This window comes from Ambystoma mexicanum, chromosome 13, assembly GCF_040938575.1.
Source record: "Ambystoma mexicanum isolate Mex_15411 chromosome 13, UKY_AmexF1_1, whole genome shotgun sequence".
Classification (NCBI taxonomy): domain Eukaryota; kingdom Metazoa; phylum Chordata; class Amphibia; order Caudata; family Ambystomatidae; genus Ambystoma; species Ambystoma mexicanum.
In genome coordinates, this window is record NC_090938.1 from 145,404,993 (window position 1) to 145,422,891 (window position 17,899).

At 46.4% G+C, this 17,899-nt stretch overlaps 1 protein-coding gene across 4 annotated transcripts in view; it reads right to left on the minus strand.

The window, feature by feature from the left end:
• Positions 1-17,899, minus strand: part of PACSIN1 (protein kinase C and casein kinase substrate in neurons 1) — a 363,469-nt gene that overhangs the window by 176,748 nt on the left and 168,822 nt on the right. The window lies entirely within an intron of this gene.

A 17,899-nucleotide genomic window follows, 5' to 3' on the forward strand; every position in this document is an offset into this window, starting at 1 on the left:
GAAATCCCCCTGCCCCGAAGCATTCATTGATACTTCCTCTTCTTGAAAGAAAGAGCTAGGACCCAACCAACCCAGTACATTTCGGGCCTATTTTACGGCTTCCTCTTTTGGAAAGCTAGCTAATCACGGTGACTCGGCTTGCAAACGGTTAATAAACAGGCTGGGTTTCAGACCAGGCTCACAATGACGGGCGTTATATCCATGACGGATGACATTAGAATTCTAGCTGACGGACGCAGTACATGTATTGTTAGTTCTTTCAGCTGCTTTCGAAACAAACCGTCTCTGATATGATATGATATGATATGATATGATTGGTTATTTAAAGCGCGCCTAATATCCAGAAGTTTATAGGCGCAGACCTAACACGTGTTGCTCCGTGTTGTCTTGCTTCCAAGGCGAGCACGTTGCCCCTCAGCTATCCTCCCGAGACAATCATGCCATTTTCCTTGGTCTTCTCCACTATTTGGGATTGTTGGCCCTGTGCTGTTTTGGCTCCAAAATCTTTAACAGGGGATATTCCGGAGAGTGTCTATTGGGGTAAATAAATCCACTTAGACCATGATGCGTTATGGTGTATCAAAGGGGACATCGATTTCTCCCCCTCTATCCAATGCTTATTTGAAGCGAAGTGCCACACTTCTCCATTCATCAGGAATTTTCTATTACAGATACGCGGACGACATTCAAATCTTCGACATCTGGGTGGTGTGTCATCTTCTATAATTTCCAACTTTGCGGAAGGCATGGTGTCTGTTGAATGAACAAAATTCTATTGACATTTAATGGAAGTAAAAAGGCTATCTTAACCTGTAGCCCAGCCAACAGCACCAGGACTATTTCTGCCATCTCTTCTGGGTCAGCCGCCTTCACCTTCCGCCAGCTTACAGAATCTAATTGTCACTCTAAACAGCCAATTAAATAGGATACCCCAAATTCATAAACTAGTCGGGGCATGTTTGAGTCCGATGCTACAACTAAAAATATAATCTTGTCACCTTTCCGCGCAGAGAACAATAATCTAATAGTTTTGTTTCCTCCATCTTGGATTTTGTAATTCAGTTTATTTAGGGCTGTTGTGTTATTTGATCCTCAACCTGCAAAGGATTACGAATTGTCTTATAAGGATCCCTTTATCCTTCCTAGACAAACGCCTACCTCTTCTGCCCAGAAACAGCGACATTGGCTGCCGAGCGAATACAATTCAAAACCGTGTGCCTTGTTCGAGGCATATTTCATAGGTTTGGAAATGAAATAGAAAACTGGTGATATTGCTCCCTGCATTGGGCCTAAGGATTTTGGTGAGCTTGGTTCTGCTGAGTCCCTCGCTCAAGTCTGGAAAGTAAGAACCGCATCAATCTAAATAGCCAGGACATACGCACCCTATGCCGAGTAAGATGTGTGTGTATGCACCCTATATACGGTCACTAGTGACTCAATCAACATCACATTAACACTGTGTAAAAAAAAAACTCAAAAGCCATCGCGTTCATAAAAAATATTCCAAAAATTAAATATTGGGATTAATACATTTATTGGACCAACATGTGTTTCGCTCGAAGAGCTTCTTCAGGGCCACCATAATGAAGCTTATGAATTCAAATGTAATCTGAAAAATTAACCAATACATGCTGCGCCATGATTTAATAGCTTCACCTTTGACTTCAAAGCCAGTACTACCTTCAATGTAGCAAGGCAAAATTCCTGGTATCAATGATAATGTGAAGATTGAGACAGCATAAAAGTTTTTGCTACTAGATGATTGATTGCATACAATTTTTATAGCCATAATGGGTACCAAGAATTTGCATTTGTCTTTGATATTTTTTGCAAAGGTCCCAACACATTGATTTTAAAAAGGCCTACTTAATATAGCCTTAATCAGAATCGCAGAGCAGAAGATCCAATTTTAACCATCCCGAGAACTCGTTTGAAGAGAGGGGGGTCACCACTCTTTTTCCACTCAAGCTTGCAGCTTGTTAAATGCTCTTCTGTTTGCTTTCCGAAAAGAACAGGCCAGACGCCCCCCCGACCTAAAGACTGCTCCTGAAAACGTCCCTCTTCTCTTGCTACTAATTAAGTGCACCTAAATGGGGAGGATATAGGCAATACAAAATATAGCACCATGATGCCCCTGAGATGTGGTCTACAAACATTGGAAAATCACCATTTATCACCCAAATCTTAGGTGTGCGTGCCATTTCCATTAATAATCCAGGTACTCACACCGTTGCCCAGAAATGCCACCAAGCGACCAGGTACTCGCAGCACTGGGTTTGGGTGGAAGTAAAATGCCGCCAAGGCTGCGGCGCATGCCCTCCATTCATACTAAGAGACCACCCCCTGCTCTCCTTCGCCGGAGAACAGGCACGTCAAAGCATTACATGCCATGTGTACCAGTTTCCAATGCACTACTTTGCATGCGGAAGGATATTCACAAAAGCCGAATGTTTGCAATGCTGTGCGTAGTCCAGTCACTGATCTCACTCCTTTCTAACGAAGATGGCAACTACTGGCCTGTGTTGGTTGTGCCGCCAATCAGCCAAAACTAAAAATGACCAGTTGTCAGCGGGTCCATACCAGGCCCACTGAGCCCAAATAATTCCACAGTGCAGGCAAGACCAGCACTTTGAATTCTACAGTGCAAGCAAGACCAGCACTTTGAATTCTACAGTGCAGGCAAGACCAGCACTTTATGTCAAAGGATCGGGCTCAGAGTTGACAAATATCTATTTATCACTTGTGACGATGAATTGTACGTTCCTCAAGACACCATGGGATGAAAATAGTTTGACAACAGTGTCTTCTACAAGCCATGGTCTTCTGGATTCTGCACCATGTATCTGACCCTCTAAGAGGAGTAGGTTGTGCACCATGGAAGGTGAGAGTGTGTGTAAGTGTGAGAGAAAGAGAGAGAGAATTCCTCCCTTCTCTCTCCTTCTCGCAATGGGAAGCGTAACCTTAGCTTGCCTACTGAAGGCCACCCTCACGCAAGAGTCTCTTCAAGCAGTGGCGTGTCCAGACTCTTGACTGGGATGGCCCAAGTGGGGCACTGACTTATGCAGGGGTGGCATGAAGTATGAGCGGACACACAGATAATGATCATAGTCTAGGATAACGGGGTGGCACCTGGGGTAGCCAATCAGATTGCAGAGATAGCACGTGCCACCACAGGCCACGCCTCGGATACGCCTCGGTCTTCAGTCACCCAGTTATCCCATCTATAGAATTGTTCGCTTGTGGTTATTCAAGCCCAAGGGGCTCATAGAGCAGCCCTTTTGACACAAGCAGTGTCTTCAGTGTTGGCCTGCAGTCTCAAAGACTCCTTTCCAGAGGCGTAACCAGGATTGGCTAACAAGTAGGGCCTGAGGCTAATGTAGTTGGGCCCAACGGAGTGACATTAACATCTGTAAATGCCCAAGCAGTGCTGCTGAGTGGGCATTTACAGATTTTGGGTGAGCCTTGCCCGCTCGGGCCCAACCGTGTCTACGCCTCTGCATCCTTTCTGCGCCCCTCGCTCTTGGCTGCGAGCCTTACCGTGGCATAAACCTCTTTATAAGCAGCAGGCACGTCATGACCTTAAGTGGGGACGTGACAGCCACTTAACACCGCATCTGTACAGAAATCGTGATCTGTTTAGTGAACCCACTCTGAAAGGGACAGTGGTGCGACGTCATGCCAAGGACCGCTGTGCGCCGTAACGCAGTCAACTGCTTTGCCATAGATTGTCCCTTCTCGGCTAATTTTGCTTCCTCCACCTTTCAGCGTTACTTTACAAGAATAGCGGTCAGCGTCGAGTGCGCCAATTCGGTTCTCATGCCAGCAATCAGTAATTGACAACACATTCAAAAACTCAACACTCCCCCCGCTCCCCAACACATCGGTTAAAGAAAACGCTACACCATTAGTCATCTCTGTCTTAGCAATTGTTATTTTCCTGCAATGTAATGTACATTCTTTCAAGCAATGTTCAGACTGTGGCACATCAAATACTTGGACAACCCAAAGCATTTTGTGGTCAAAGCAATAGAAGATACGTGCCATGGAAATCTCCTTTAACACTTATTGCCATCCCTTTCCATGGCCATCCACCGAGCCTGCCCACTTATGGAGAAGAAGTTGGAATTTATCTGTGCATGGTGTGTGCAATGTAATATAGAGTGATCTTGTATATTGCAACTTAGACCATAGCGGAGGCCTCTTGGCTGTGATGGGTCAGAAAGAGGACACAAACTTGGAGGACATTTTTAATGTGATTTATTAAATAATAGCCCTTGCTATTCTATCCCCATGGCTAGTTCCCTACCTAAAGAATTACTAAGGTGCTTGTCAGTCGTCTTTGCCTCACCGTCCTAAAAGAAAATGTCTACAATCCAAAACTATCACTCTCTGACCTCATCACTATTGTAACCAAACAAAGTGAGGAGAATGACTCTGTTCTCCAGCTGGGTGGTTTCGGCACTTGTTGTTTAGGTACATGCTCTCTTTTTTGGCAACTCTCTTTATCAGTTTCAATAATTCCTTTGGTGCTTTAGACAATTTGCTTTTCACTTTGGATACAACTTGACTCTTCAACTCGGTTTCTAGTATAGGTTACGAGGGCCTTTAAGTTGTGATAGTCTCTCTTAGATACCTTACAGTCTTTTACTTTAAGTGTTTCACCTGGATTACTTTCTCTCCAGGATAGAATTATATTCCATGGATTAGTACCCGGCGAGACTCAAGCAGAATGCAACACGCATTGTGATTGGCTCTCGCCAGTTCATTACCCGGCCGAGAATCCCTTGATTCTCGGCCGGGATTCCAGCCACCTTGTCCACGGTGGGGGGGGCATGGCAGCCCCTCAGCCAATGAGGAGGCTCGAAGCAGGGTCATCCCCGCTCTGAGCCTTCCCATGGCTGTGAAGCTGCCTTCGGTCCCCCCCCCCCGTCCCTGCTAGGGAGTCAAGTAAGTTTTTTTTTCCCTCTCCTTCCACATCTCTCTCCCCTTCCCCCACTTACCTTCTGCCTCCTTTGTCCACGGCGGGCGGCGTGGCAGCCTCCTGCCGTGTGCAGGCTCGAAGCGGGGCCATCCACGGTCCGCCCCTCCACACGGCTGGAGGCTACCATCGTCCCCCGCCGAAGATTCTGGTGCGTCTTTTTTTTCTTTTTCTTTTCACTCCCCCAGCCCCCAACTCCACTTGCCTTCTCTGTCGTCTTTCGGGAGCGGACGCGCTGGGAACACTTCTGTTCCCAGCGTTTCCGTTCTTCATGGCCGCCATGGAAAGGAAAAACTGAATCCATTTTCCCTTTCGCAGCGGCCATTTTCTTGGTGGTTTCTGTGGTTTGGGACAGAAAAAACTGCTTTTAGTGCCCCGGTCACACAAATCTTACAGGCCTGGCATTACCTCTTTCTTTCTTGATGTTATCAAAGTTCACTTTTATCAAACGTGTTATTTTTCTACTTTCATCCCCTCCAGGGATTGGTCTTCTTCTCTTCCCAAAACTATCACAGCTCGGATTTAATAGAGATACTTTGTGTGTAACTCTCTTTCATTGCATTCTCTATACTTTGTACTTGTTTCATCACCAATTCGATATAGAAACTCTTCATACTTATTTGCACTGAGACGATTCATCTGTTCTCTAGTACACTGCTCGTTATCCTTCCCGTGCCTCCCTGGTCCTCCGTTACCTTCTTTCTTCTTCGGGAACAATCCTGGCGCTCTTACGGGTTTGCCGTCAGGTGAATGCCTTCTCTGCATTTTCGAACCGGCTTCTTTGGTGTTCCTTGGCCCCAGTCCTCACACAGCTTCCGATTCTCTATGTGTCTCAGTAGGTAGCCGCCCACGCCCATATCTCAGCAGAGCAACAAGGGATAGCTTAGACTCGTGGCCATTTCCTTGGCCAATTCTTCTGGCCAAGGTTTCAACATTAGATCATACAGGAATGTCTATAGTGACCACTATATCAGAAGACCTACCTTGGAGATGCTAGAAAGACACACTTACTTCCTCTTTCTAGTGCTACACTTTGGGGTGGATGTCATTAGCTGTGTAAGTCTCTCCAATGCAGGGGATCAATATATTGTAATCATCACGGGCCATGCAACGAGGTGCCACAAGGCAATTCTCATGCTAACCCTATGGGGGCTCAAATGGGAATGGGGAATGGTTCCTGCAAGGAGGAATGACCGGGTCCTCCAATGTTGGAAAAACCCGGTTATTCCTCATTGCAGGAACCCGGTAAATGAGCCCGGTTTGGTGGCAGCCATGGAGCGAATAGCTCCATGGCTCCCGCCAAACTCGTAATGAGGCCCCTTGTCTCCGAAGGGGGAGTCTCTCTCGGTGAGGTCCCACTTGCTTCGACCCCTAGGGAGGGTGTTACAGAGCAAGCTCACCGCCCACATGGGGGGGGGGACTCCACCCTTGAGGAGAAGGAGGAATTCCTTTGATTTGTCACATGGCGCATGGGCAGTAAGTGGGAGGAGGGGGGTAGGCAGGTGCGAAACATTACTTGTTGATGGTACAGGCCGGAGGTATCCAAATCCTGTGTGTCAGTCTGCCACTGGAGTCTTTGTGGCATTGACCCCTGGGAGTCTTGTTTCTCCAGAGGAGCGGAGAAACCAGATTGATCAGCTACCGGGAAAGGTTCCATTCTGGAAGTTAAGGGTGTATGTGGGGCAGAGGGTAGAAATGTTGCTGGGTCATGCGGACGGTGCCATCAGTGACCCCAAGGGATTGGTGCAGTGGTGATGTGCCATCGGGCCTAATGCTGCAGGTGCCTATGGATCTGTATACATAATGTTAGGCATGAAGGGGAATGTTCATGTTGCACATGTGTAATTTGCAAGTACATGTGTAAATTGCACAACATTTTATTTATGTGAATAATATGTCATTTGCACATGATTAAATTGTGAATTCATGCAAAGCATACATCACTCGTATGCCTCAAATTGAGAGTGCCTGTCAAGTCCTGGTTTTTCTTTGCATCCTGGGATTTGGAGTCCTGGATTAACCCCATTATAAATCCAAGTCCACACGTCTAGAATACAAAGCAAAAAGCAAAACTGGCCTACACCATCTAGTGAAAGGAATGAGATGATATGTCATTTATAAAGCGCCTGTACACAAGTGTTTCAAGGCGCGACAAGGCAAGAGAGGGGGGAACAGAGGGAAGACAGAGATAACGATCTTACTAGGCCAGGCGATATTGAGATCATGCAAGTGCAGGGGAGGGGGAAGAGTGCGGGGGGTGGAGGGAGAGGGGGCAGAGCAGTACATAGAATCAAGAGTAATAAATAAATCGAATAAATAAAACAATAGTAAAAGGTGCGGCCTGCTTGTGGCAAGTGCAGGGTTAAGTGCAGACATGAAGTGTCAATGGCTGGTGGGGGATGTAGGGATACAGGAACATCCCCCATGTGCAGGGGTTGCCCAGAAGGCAGCGCAGGTTTGCATCTGGCGGGAGAGCAGACCTGGGCCCTGAGATCAGAGGGTAGCCAGGTGCCCAGTGCAGTTTCAGTCAGGAGTTCAGCAGGGGAGAGGAGGAGAGAAAGCAGAAGCAAAGAGGAAGGTCTTGAGGTGTTTTCGGAACCGGAGATGGTTCTCCTCAAGTTTTAGGGAGGCAGGGAGGCTGTTCCAGAGGGAGGCCCTAGCCGAAGAAGGAGAGTCTACCACCAACTTGTTGCTTGGAGAATTAGCTGACCCTCAGGGAGTTGGAGGCGGATGAGCGAAGAGCTCGAGAAGGAAGATATTTAGGAAGAGAGGAGTTGAAGGTTTTGAGGCCTCAGAAGGCCTGGTGGACGATGCAGAGGGCTTTGCAGCCACTGGGAGCCAGTGCAGAGATGTCGGTCCTGGAGAGTTACGATCCCTGGGCTTGAGGCCAAGGACAAGTCTTGCAGTCCTGTTCCGGATGAGTTGCAGAGGGCGGAGAATAGAAGCAGGCAGATTTAGAAAGAGGCTATTGCAGTAGTCCATCCTAGAGAGAACCAGAGCTCTGGAGAAAATGAGCTTCTTGGGGAAGGGGAGGAATGGAAGAATACTTCTGAGGAGGTGCAGCTGTTAGTGTAACTTCTTAGAGATGTCAGATGTGAGGAAAGAAGGAGAGTGTGGAGTTGAAAATGACCCCAAGGAGTTTTGCCTCATAGGTGGGAGAAGGAAGAGGGCCAACGGAGGTCATCCAGAGAGCGATAGGAAAGAAGGGAGCAGGTGTGCCGATGAGAAGAATCTCAGTCTTACTGGAATTAAGGCAGAAATCATTGGCGGCACACCACTCCTGGATAGCGGACAGACAGTCAGAGATGAGAGAGGGAGAAGAGGTGGTGGAAGGGAGCCTGAAAATGAGCTGGGTGTTATCCGCATAGCACTGCAATCCAGTGGGCAAGAAGTGCCAGGTATTGGTTGAACAGCCAGGGAGAGAGGTTAGACCCCTGGGGAACACTACAGTTAGAGATAGAGATAGAGACGAGGAAGGACCCAAGTTCGACCTGGGAGGGTCGATCAGAGAGGAAAGAGGTCAGCCAAGCCACGGCCTGATGGTGATACCCAGGTTATCACAGAGACGGTTGAGCAGGATGTCATGGTTGACCGAGTGAAAGGCATAAGAGAGATCAAGTAAGATGAGGACACAGGGGGTATTGAAGTCAAGGTTTGACAGCAGGTCTTCACAGATGTTCAGGAGAGCAGTTTCCGTGCTCTGGCAGCTCTGAAGCCACACTGCTGGTCATGGAGACAACCAACCAATTCAGAGTGAAGATTAAGCTGGAAGATGGACAGCTTTTCCAGGAGTTTGCCCAGGAAAGGAGTGATGGAGATTGGTCGGTAGTTAGCAGGGCAGGAGGGGTAGGCTGAGGGTTTCTTAAGAAGAGGGTGCACAAGGGAATGCTTCAGGGGAGGAAGGGAAGACTCCAGTGGCGAAGGAGTTGTTGCAGAAGTCGGCCAAAGCAGGAGCCAGGGTGTCAATGTGGTCCTTGATGGTTTTAGAGAAACACGGGAGAACCTGTTTTGATGAGACTTTCATCAATCGGACTTGTCTAGAAACCTCATCTGGGGAGAACAGGGGATAGGCAGAGAAGGAGGGATGAGGGGTGGCCACAGAAGGGTCAGAGGAAGAGTGAGCAGTAGAGGGAGGAGGAGGAGAGGAAGAGAGAGAGGACGGGATGTCCTGAGTCTTAGAGATGAAATGAGAAGCCAGGGTCATGCAAAGGGCCTGGGAGGGGACAGGAGACGTAGAGACTGCAGCAGGATTGGCTAGCTCCTTGCAGAAGTTAAAGAGTTTGGCCTAGTTGATGGATGCCGCAGAGGCACATGCTTGTATGAGGGCTCTCTTCTTGGTGCGGACAGAGAGCTGGTATTGCCTTTGGAGCAGGCGGCAGGCAAGTGTGTCACAGGATGTACAGGAAGCATGCCATTTCCTCTCAGCCACCCTGCACTTTCGTTTAAGGGTGGCGAGGTCTGAGTTGTACCAGGAGTTGCACTTGGCTTTGGGCTTCAAGCGGATCCTCATGACAGGGGCAAGAACATCAAGAGTATCAGATATAGCAGTGTGAAGCATAGAAAGGGCTATGCCAGGTTGTGAGTCCGCCAAAGGGGGGGGGGGGTTGAGAAAGTGGCGGCGAAAGCCTCAACTGACACACGCTTCATGGGTCGGATAACCGAGAAGGTAGGTGCTGGGGTTGGCTTGGCCTGACGGGTGGAGAGAGTGAGCTGGGAGGAAATGAGAAAGTGATCACTCCAGGAGAGAGGAGTGGTGAGACGGATAGAAAGGGGAAGGTCTGTAGAGATCAGAACATCCAGAGTGAGTTAGGCCAGAGGGGTGGATGGAGAGTGAGAGAGAGATGTAGACAGAGGCGTTGCTAGGGGGGACGGAGGGTGTTATAGCCCTGGGTCTTTTGGTTATAGCCCTGGATAGAAGCTCAGGTGCTACAACCAAAATGCTACCTAGCCCCGAGTCCTGCCAGTCCCGACATTAGCGCAGCACCGGATCTTTTCGAGACCTAGCAACACCCCTGGTTGCAGAGGTTGCGAATGTGTCTAGAGGAAGGACTGGAGGCATCCAGGTGGATGTTAAAGTCTCCAAGAAGGAGGAGTTGAGTGGTCGAGACCATGAGGGAAGAGGAGAGGTCCGCCCACTCAGAGTGGAAGGAGGAGATCTGACCAGGTGGCCGATAGATAGTAACCACAGTAAGGGTTAGGCTAGGAGAGAGGCATGTTGGCATCTATGCCGTAGGTTTTGGCGATCTCATTGGTTCACAATCGTGATCCATAATTATCAATACATTTAGGAGTATGGAGGCATATAAGATGGCGACACGGCCATGTCCACAAAGCATTGCTGAACTATAGCATCATACACGATAGCAGTGATGCTTTCTGTGACGTCAGACGGAATGGGAATTTACACCCCAACCATTGACATCATAGCCCTTGGTAGTGTCAGAGGAACATATGCATTTGTGACACCCCTTTGATCTTGTCCTAAAATCTGTCCCGCCAACCCAACAGGAAGAGTGGTTTGTGTCTGTTAGGCCCCTATAGACAGGCATGCCAGCAGCTGCCTAATTTAGTAATTCTTCATGTTCCTCGACTACAGTGTTTGCGTCTTAGTGACATATACTCTATAGGGCACTTGAAGTGAAATAAAGTGTTAAAGCTACTTAAGAGATCGATTTTATTTATTTATCATTTGTATAGCTCCCATCTAGGCGCTTTTTCCTTAAGAGAGTTGTTTATAGTAGTTGCATGCAGTGGTGAAAGGTTACAAACGTTACATTATATGCTTGCATGGGTATAAGGTTACAGACATCGCTTACATAGGGTACACGCGTTGGCTGCAACCTATGTATGTTGGCTGGCCCTAATGTGTTAATATGTTTCTGTCCTGGTACACTCATCTGATTTATCATCATACAGCTCTGCGCCATATATTTGGCTTTATAGGCTGGTGGGTGGACCTTTCCAATATCTCAAAATGCATTCAGGAACATGTTTACATGTAGTGTAAGTGGTCTTGCATAGCACCTGACTGCCACTATCAGTGGCCTCGCTGGAACAGCTTTTGGATTGACAGGGAGTGTGGGCGAATGGGTCCGCGGGGGGCTATATTTTCTCTGAAGCAGATCTCGTGTTATGGGTAGGCACTGTGGAGTAGCTATTGTCCTATTATTGCACTTGCTGGCTTGCTGTACCCCGAGCCATCTGAAGTGAGGTGGTGCCACTATTCTCCTCCTTGGTCTCTGGTCCCCAAATAGCCAGATGTGCCAGCTTTGCTTTCATCTTGTTTGCCTAGCCACCTTCAACTCTGCTTACTTTCACTTCCATGCATCTGGCTCGTCTATAATGTTCTTAATACCAGAGCAGGGACGTCATATAGGGGTCACTGGGGTCGCAATTGCGACCCCTGATGTCTCCCTTGCTACCCCTGTGGTATCCCTTGCTACCCCTAAAAAAAATAAAAAATAAAATATTTTTTACATTACTTTTTTAATTGTGGCTCCTGGGCTGTGGCCAGCAGCATGTGGCTCTTTGTTTCTGGAGTGGCGAATTTTCTGGTAGCTATAGCCGGTAAGATAGCTCAGTGGGTTGAGCGCTCGCTGCTGCAATGTGTGTCTGATCTGCAGGTTGCAGGTTCGACTCCCGGCAAGGGCAACTCAGTCTTTCATCTTGCTGAGATTGATAAATGAGTAGCAACACAGGTTGGGTGATATTGTATGTATATTTGTTCTATAAGAAGTGCTTAAGCGCAAGTGCTATATAAGAACACATTATCGTTTGGCCTTGGACGTCTGCTTGCATTCACAGTAATTTGGTTAAATGGGACTATATGCATTGAAATTAACGCAATACATTGGCATCCATTCTTGTATGCAATGCATATCGCTTTACAGTGATACAGTAGCCATATTTTTCGTAGTGTACTTAGAAACAATGCAATGTGATGCCACTTCCTGTTTTGTGAAGGGGGCAAAGGTCGTGTTTCATCATTTCCTGTGATCCCGCTTTGGGGTGGGTGTTAGATGCCATCAATTCCTGTGATGTCATCAGAGGTCAAGGGTCGTGTGATGTCACTTCCGCTACCCCTGGCATTTTAATGAAATGTCCCTGTACTATAGATTGGTTTCTAAGCGTGGGATCGGGATTGCCCCCGAGCTATCCCCTCTTCACACTAACAATTACGTGTTGTGCCCACTGGTCTCTCCCCAACAACTCAATGCAGCTATATATAAAGCTATATATAATGCCCCTTTCCTCTGCTTTCTAAGCACTGTAATGACGGGTGTCAACCTGATGAGTATATACATTTTGCAAGGATAAAGGACTGAGTCAGCCCTGCTGGGATTCAAAGCTGTGACAGTAGGTTGCACATAAAGGACTGAGGCAAGCACTGAGCTCGCTGAGCTGTCTCGGCTCTAAGAATTTGCATGGAACTTCAGAGTCCTTTGGCACAAGGAGATAACTTATAAAACCTCACTGTTCCCCAATGTTATCGGGGTCCACCACGTTTCACTCTATTAAAATGAGTGCTCAGCTGCAGCCGGGTTGGACACATTGCAAATGTGTGGTATTGGTGCCGATTATTCCAGCAAAAGGCGGAACTAGACTCCGCTAAGCAGCGGGAAGCCCATTGGTCGCCAGCAGGGGCCAACGTGTGCTGCGGCAGCAGACACAGCACTGGGGTCTCAGCAGAAAAGCCATGTACCGAGGGCCACCCTAACCTGGGCGTATAATCCGGGTAGTCAGTGGGGCCCGTTGTGCCCACCTTTCGGCCTGCTACTTCTTACTGTGGAGTGTGTGTTGCACACTCCACTAATCCCACCCCCCCAAACCTCAATGCAGTGCTGTGCAGCCAACACACATAGCAACCGTGGGTTGTCACAATCCCTTCGCTTCTCACACTCTGCTACTCCTGCCTCTTTCTTCTTCGCCCTGGCGCTTTGAAGCCCCGAGCGAGCGTTGTAAAGCACTAGACACGCTACCAACATAACGCAAACAAACACATCCCTTCTTTCTGCTATGAATTGGAATTATTGTTCCTTATTATTGAAGGGCTGTGTGTTTTTCGCTTTCTTTTTCAGCACATGTCAAAGAAAAATAAACAGTGCTTGGTCTTGTTATCGTGATTGTTACATTTAAGTTACCTATATATATATATATATAGGAAGAAAAGCGCTTTAACTCCCACTTGGGATACCAGGAACCCCTTGAAAATGCCTGGAATAAAGGCAGCCAGTGAAAGAGGTAGAATTCAGTTTATTAATGTCACATGGACCAAGAAAAGAAACACAGTATAATGTGTTTCGTAGCCGAGCAGCTACTTGTTCAAATACAATTCATTCAGTGCAGGGATCGTCTTTAAAAAGCTTTACCAAGAACTCCAGTGTTCTTCGTATTTAGTCCTTTCTCCATTTCTAAAAAAAGCAATGTGCAGCGAAAAGAAGATTGCTGCTGAAGCAGTCGGCCATTTTGAGACAGGTAAAATATAAACTCCAGACAGTAAAAATGTTTTTCTACTATTTTTTGCCTATTACAAAATACCATTGAAGTCGATCAGGATTCTTTAAGATCACAGCTCTCATAAATATATCACACAATGCTTTATCAATTCTAAATGAAAAATAGCAACAGCATTGGTATCGATGAGCAATTGCATCTAAAGTTCAGTTGCATATAGTAGTGAAATGCGCAGTGCCTTATAAAAACATGACCTTTCTGTTAGGGAGACTTCTCATAAATGTGCTAATTCCCTCTACCTTAGAGACCCCCAGCTCTTTTGCTGAACTTTGGGACTCTGAACTTTTTTATCCTGTTTGTTTTCTGTGTTTATTTCTTTTGATTATGGAATTTTAGACAACTCCCTAGGCATTTTCTTTTTTTTATGTGTGCCACACAGCACCCTCAGTGCAGTGACACAGGGATGTCTTTTTAGACTTCCCAAAGGTTTAAATACCTTCTCTGGGATAAACCACTGTTTTCCAGTGAATGTAAGGTTAAATTGACTTTACTAGTCTTTTTAAATTCCTAGACCCAGCACAAACGATCTTCCTATAGAGTGCTGGAGGGGTTACCTAGTATCCCCTGTGTCTAGAAACTCATGTAATAGTCAAATGCTACCCTTTCCTATCGCAATGGCTAAGGGCAGAGGTTTTACAATGAACTACCATGATTTTTCCCGACCGCGAACACCGGTAGCAAAAAATCGCGGGAGCCATGTTTTTCAAGATGGCGTCTTAAGCCCCTTTGTTTAAACGGGTCCCGGTCTTCTTTGTTTGCCATTTCTTTTTAGAAAGGTCCTTCTAGTGTTTGTATCTGCGTGCCAAACCAGGTTTGGTCCCTTTGTTTCTATGCCTTTGGCAGGCTTCAGGACTGAAGACTGCCTCTGGCGTCTCAGTGTGTGGGAGGGGAGCAGGAAGTGCGGGAGGTGCCCGAAACTCCCTGTGCTTAGTCTCCCAGGAGACCTAAATGCACTCTGGCATGATTGGCTGGCTGGCTGACTGTCCGGCAAGGACAGCCACCCTGCTGGGTGAGTGGCAGCTAGGCTGGAAAGCAGAGTCGACCACTGGAACAAAAGGACCGAAGGCGAGCTGGAAGAGGATGGCTGCTGCAACTCCTGGACCATTGGTTTTCCCGATGAAGCCCTGCTGCAGGTCTGATTTGCCAAGTTCACCTAGACAGAGAAGCCCCTTCAAGGACGACTTCTTCCTTTTGAGTTGGTGGGACCAATCAACTCGTAAATCACCTGGATACCATTCTCGGAGCTGGTTAGGATTAACCCGGGGGCTGAACACCAGCTTGTATGCTTGATGAACAGCTACTCGAACTGAAGTGACTCCATTTTGTCAGCGTTTTCCGAGGATCCCGTGCAGTGCAGGAATCCCCCGACGTCCTCTGTCTTGTCCCCACGCCTGAGGCTCAGGAACAGTGAGATCTGCAGGAACTGCCAGGAACCAACTTCTTCAGCTGCAACGTTTGCTTCATATTAAGGTACTGTGGCAACCCGATTGAGAGAACGTTTCTCTTGCGGTGAAAGTTCGTGGAACTATCCCAACTTGCAGGCCTAATCAGCTTGTGACCCGACATATGATTCTTTTTCGTACAAACTACTTCTGAGAACTTTGGCAAATACTTTACTATTTACTTCAAGAACTGCTCTTCCCTATCCAAAACACTAGTCCATTGACTTTGGCCTAGGCCTATTGAACTGAATCGAGTCCTCTACTGAACTAAAACTATTTGCACTGCCTAAGAAAGTATTTGTTATCTATTCTGCTAACTTGTGCTTTTCCTCCCATTGAAAGTAACTGAAATGGCATTTTGCTCCTATTTCAGGGGAGCCTAATTTGTTCAGAAACGTATTGGTTTGGTATTGAAGTGTGTTTGTGTATAATATTAAGTTGCCTCCTTCTAGTGAATGTTTTCAAAATGATTGTGTAATCAATTAATAAGTGTTTTACCAAGAAACCTTGAGTGTAAGTGTCTATTTGAGCCACTGCGATTGCAAGACCTCTGTGTAACCTCTTGTACTGCTCACATTCCCTCTTAAGATAAGCCTGGCTGCCCAGCTCGCTACCACAAACTGTGTAGTAAAGACTCCTACCAAAGGTTGGTTTTTGCTTACACCTGTAGTCCTAATTGTATGTGGTGGTCCCAGAGGGTACTGCATGCAATTCTGCCTAACACTTTCCAATTACCAATGTGCAAATGAATATACATATAGAATTACAATAGCAGCCTCATCTAATAAACTGCATGATGCATCGCCAAGGGGCAATTGCAGAAAAGTAAATCTAAAAGCAACAACAAAAGAGGGAATGAGGAATGCAATTTAATCCACTACTTACACTCTATTTGTGAAGTTGTATATTGCCTATATGTAAAGAGCAAAGTGCCTTAAAACAACCAAACAGATAACGAGTCAAAGATACTAAACACATGCCCCCAGCACGGATACCTGCTTCGTTAGCTGCGTATGTAGGGATACAAGTTCACAGTGCATAAACATATCGACTTGAAAAGTCCACCTCAAAGACAACTGCATCAAATGATGATAATAAGGTGCATGTCTTATATTAGGGAGAGATATATATAGACACACACAAACAAAAATGAAGGGTGGCAGCAGCGCTACTCTGGGTCCAAGGATGTTCTCCTCCTAGCGTGCTTTTATGTCTCAGCAATTTTCAGGAAGGCTCATTGGATTCAGGTGTTCAGGGTTGACTCCTTCTGGTAAGTACGAGGATGTGGCAGCAGGGAATTCTGGTAACTGTAGTGTAGTGCCAGCCAGGATCAACTCTCCCCCATTTTCAATATTAGCCCTCAGTGGGTAGAGGGGGTAAGTACCATTAGTATGGCACTCTGAAGTCAAACATGCCTAGCCCCGGTGGAGCCCCTGTCTCCAGTTAGATACACAAACACATTAATTCATTCATTTTTTATGTTAAAATTGATTGATCGATTTTATAAAAAGCCATGTTTGGCTGTATTATAATGAAAACTAGAAAATCATAACACATGCAGAATGTGCTATGTTAGGTGAGTCAACAGGCTACCTAGTCCATTGTGCGGTCAGTCCCTCCACCTCTGTCATCCCGCCTTATCCTGGAAAGCACCCTCTACCAAGTTAGAGAGTATAGATGCAATCTTGGAACTCGAATCTGGGAAAACATGTGACCAAGAAATTGTAAAGGGCACTTGGGCACATTATGAAGAAAATAATCAGTATCTGAGAAAACAGCAAGTATCTACTAAATGGAGACAAACCAGCAAGGACTTCCACTTGCATGTGAGCACATCCTCATGCAGGTAGAAGGAGTCATCCGTGTGTGGAAAGCAGCTAACCCTTTACACACTAACATGTCTACAATATATCAACTCGGTAGATTTTCCCCTTCTTCTGCACGTGCCACTGTAAGATCAGAATCTAATTCCTTGCAGCTTAGGCTATTTCTAGGAGAGGATGTGCAGGGTTGGATTAGGCCACCAGTCACAGTAATGCGAGAATCTCTACATTTTGGAATTGAAGTCCGTCCATTCTGAGCAAGGCCATGGTCATGTGCTGAGTAACAAGACGCACGTTACTTACCTGTAACAGTAATTTTGAGGCTTTATACCTGGTACAGGTTTGTTTGCTGTGCATATCCCACCATCTAATGGTTGGCCACTAAGAGTTGAAACTGGTGTGTGAGGTCAATGAAGTTTACAGGAAATCACAGCCCTTGCATTGCAGAGCGGTACATGTCCATCTTAATGGTGGAAAGCATAAGTCAGGCAAACAGATACTATTTAAGATACTGGATATTTCTTCCTTCCCGAGCAGTACTTGGCTCTTTCTCCTAGCAGCTCCTCAGTAAGTAGTCTGAATTTGCACCCCAGCAAGTAATATTTCAGATGGCGTATGGCCTATTTGATTGCAAGAGAATCAAGTTCGATAACTGAATTATTATTTTCTCTGGAAAATAACTTTCTACTGATGTAGAGTATGGGCTGTTCCAGTCCATCATGATCTTTGGAGAGGACAGATCCTAATCCCATTAAAGTGGCATCTGTTCATAGGTTGAACTCTTTCGAGAAATCAGCTACCTTTAAAATGGGGCATTGACATAGGGTTTCCTTCAGTCTGGTATAACATTTTTGATCTTCTTCATCCCACCTGATCTTTTGGGGCTCAGCATCTTTATGTTTGTCTGTAAGTCTTGTGGTTTTGCTTGAGAAATGAGGAATAAACTAGCGTCAGTAGCTGATCGGTCCTAAATAGGCTCTAAGGTCTTTCTTTGTTCTTGGTGTGAGGGTATTGAGGACAGCTTTAATTTTTTTCTGTTGGGGTTCTACAGGGCCATTCCCCATGAAAAAGCCAAAATATTTGACTGCAGACTGTGCCAGATTACATTTTGTTTGGATGGGCTGTTTAGCCTGCCTTTATTA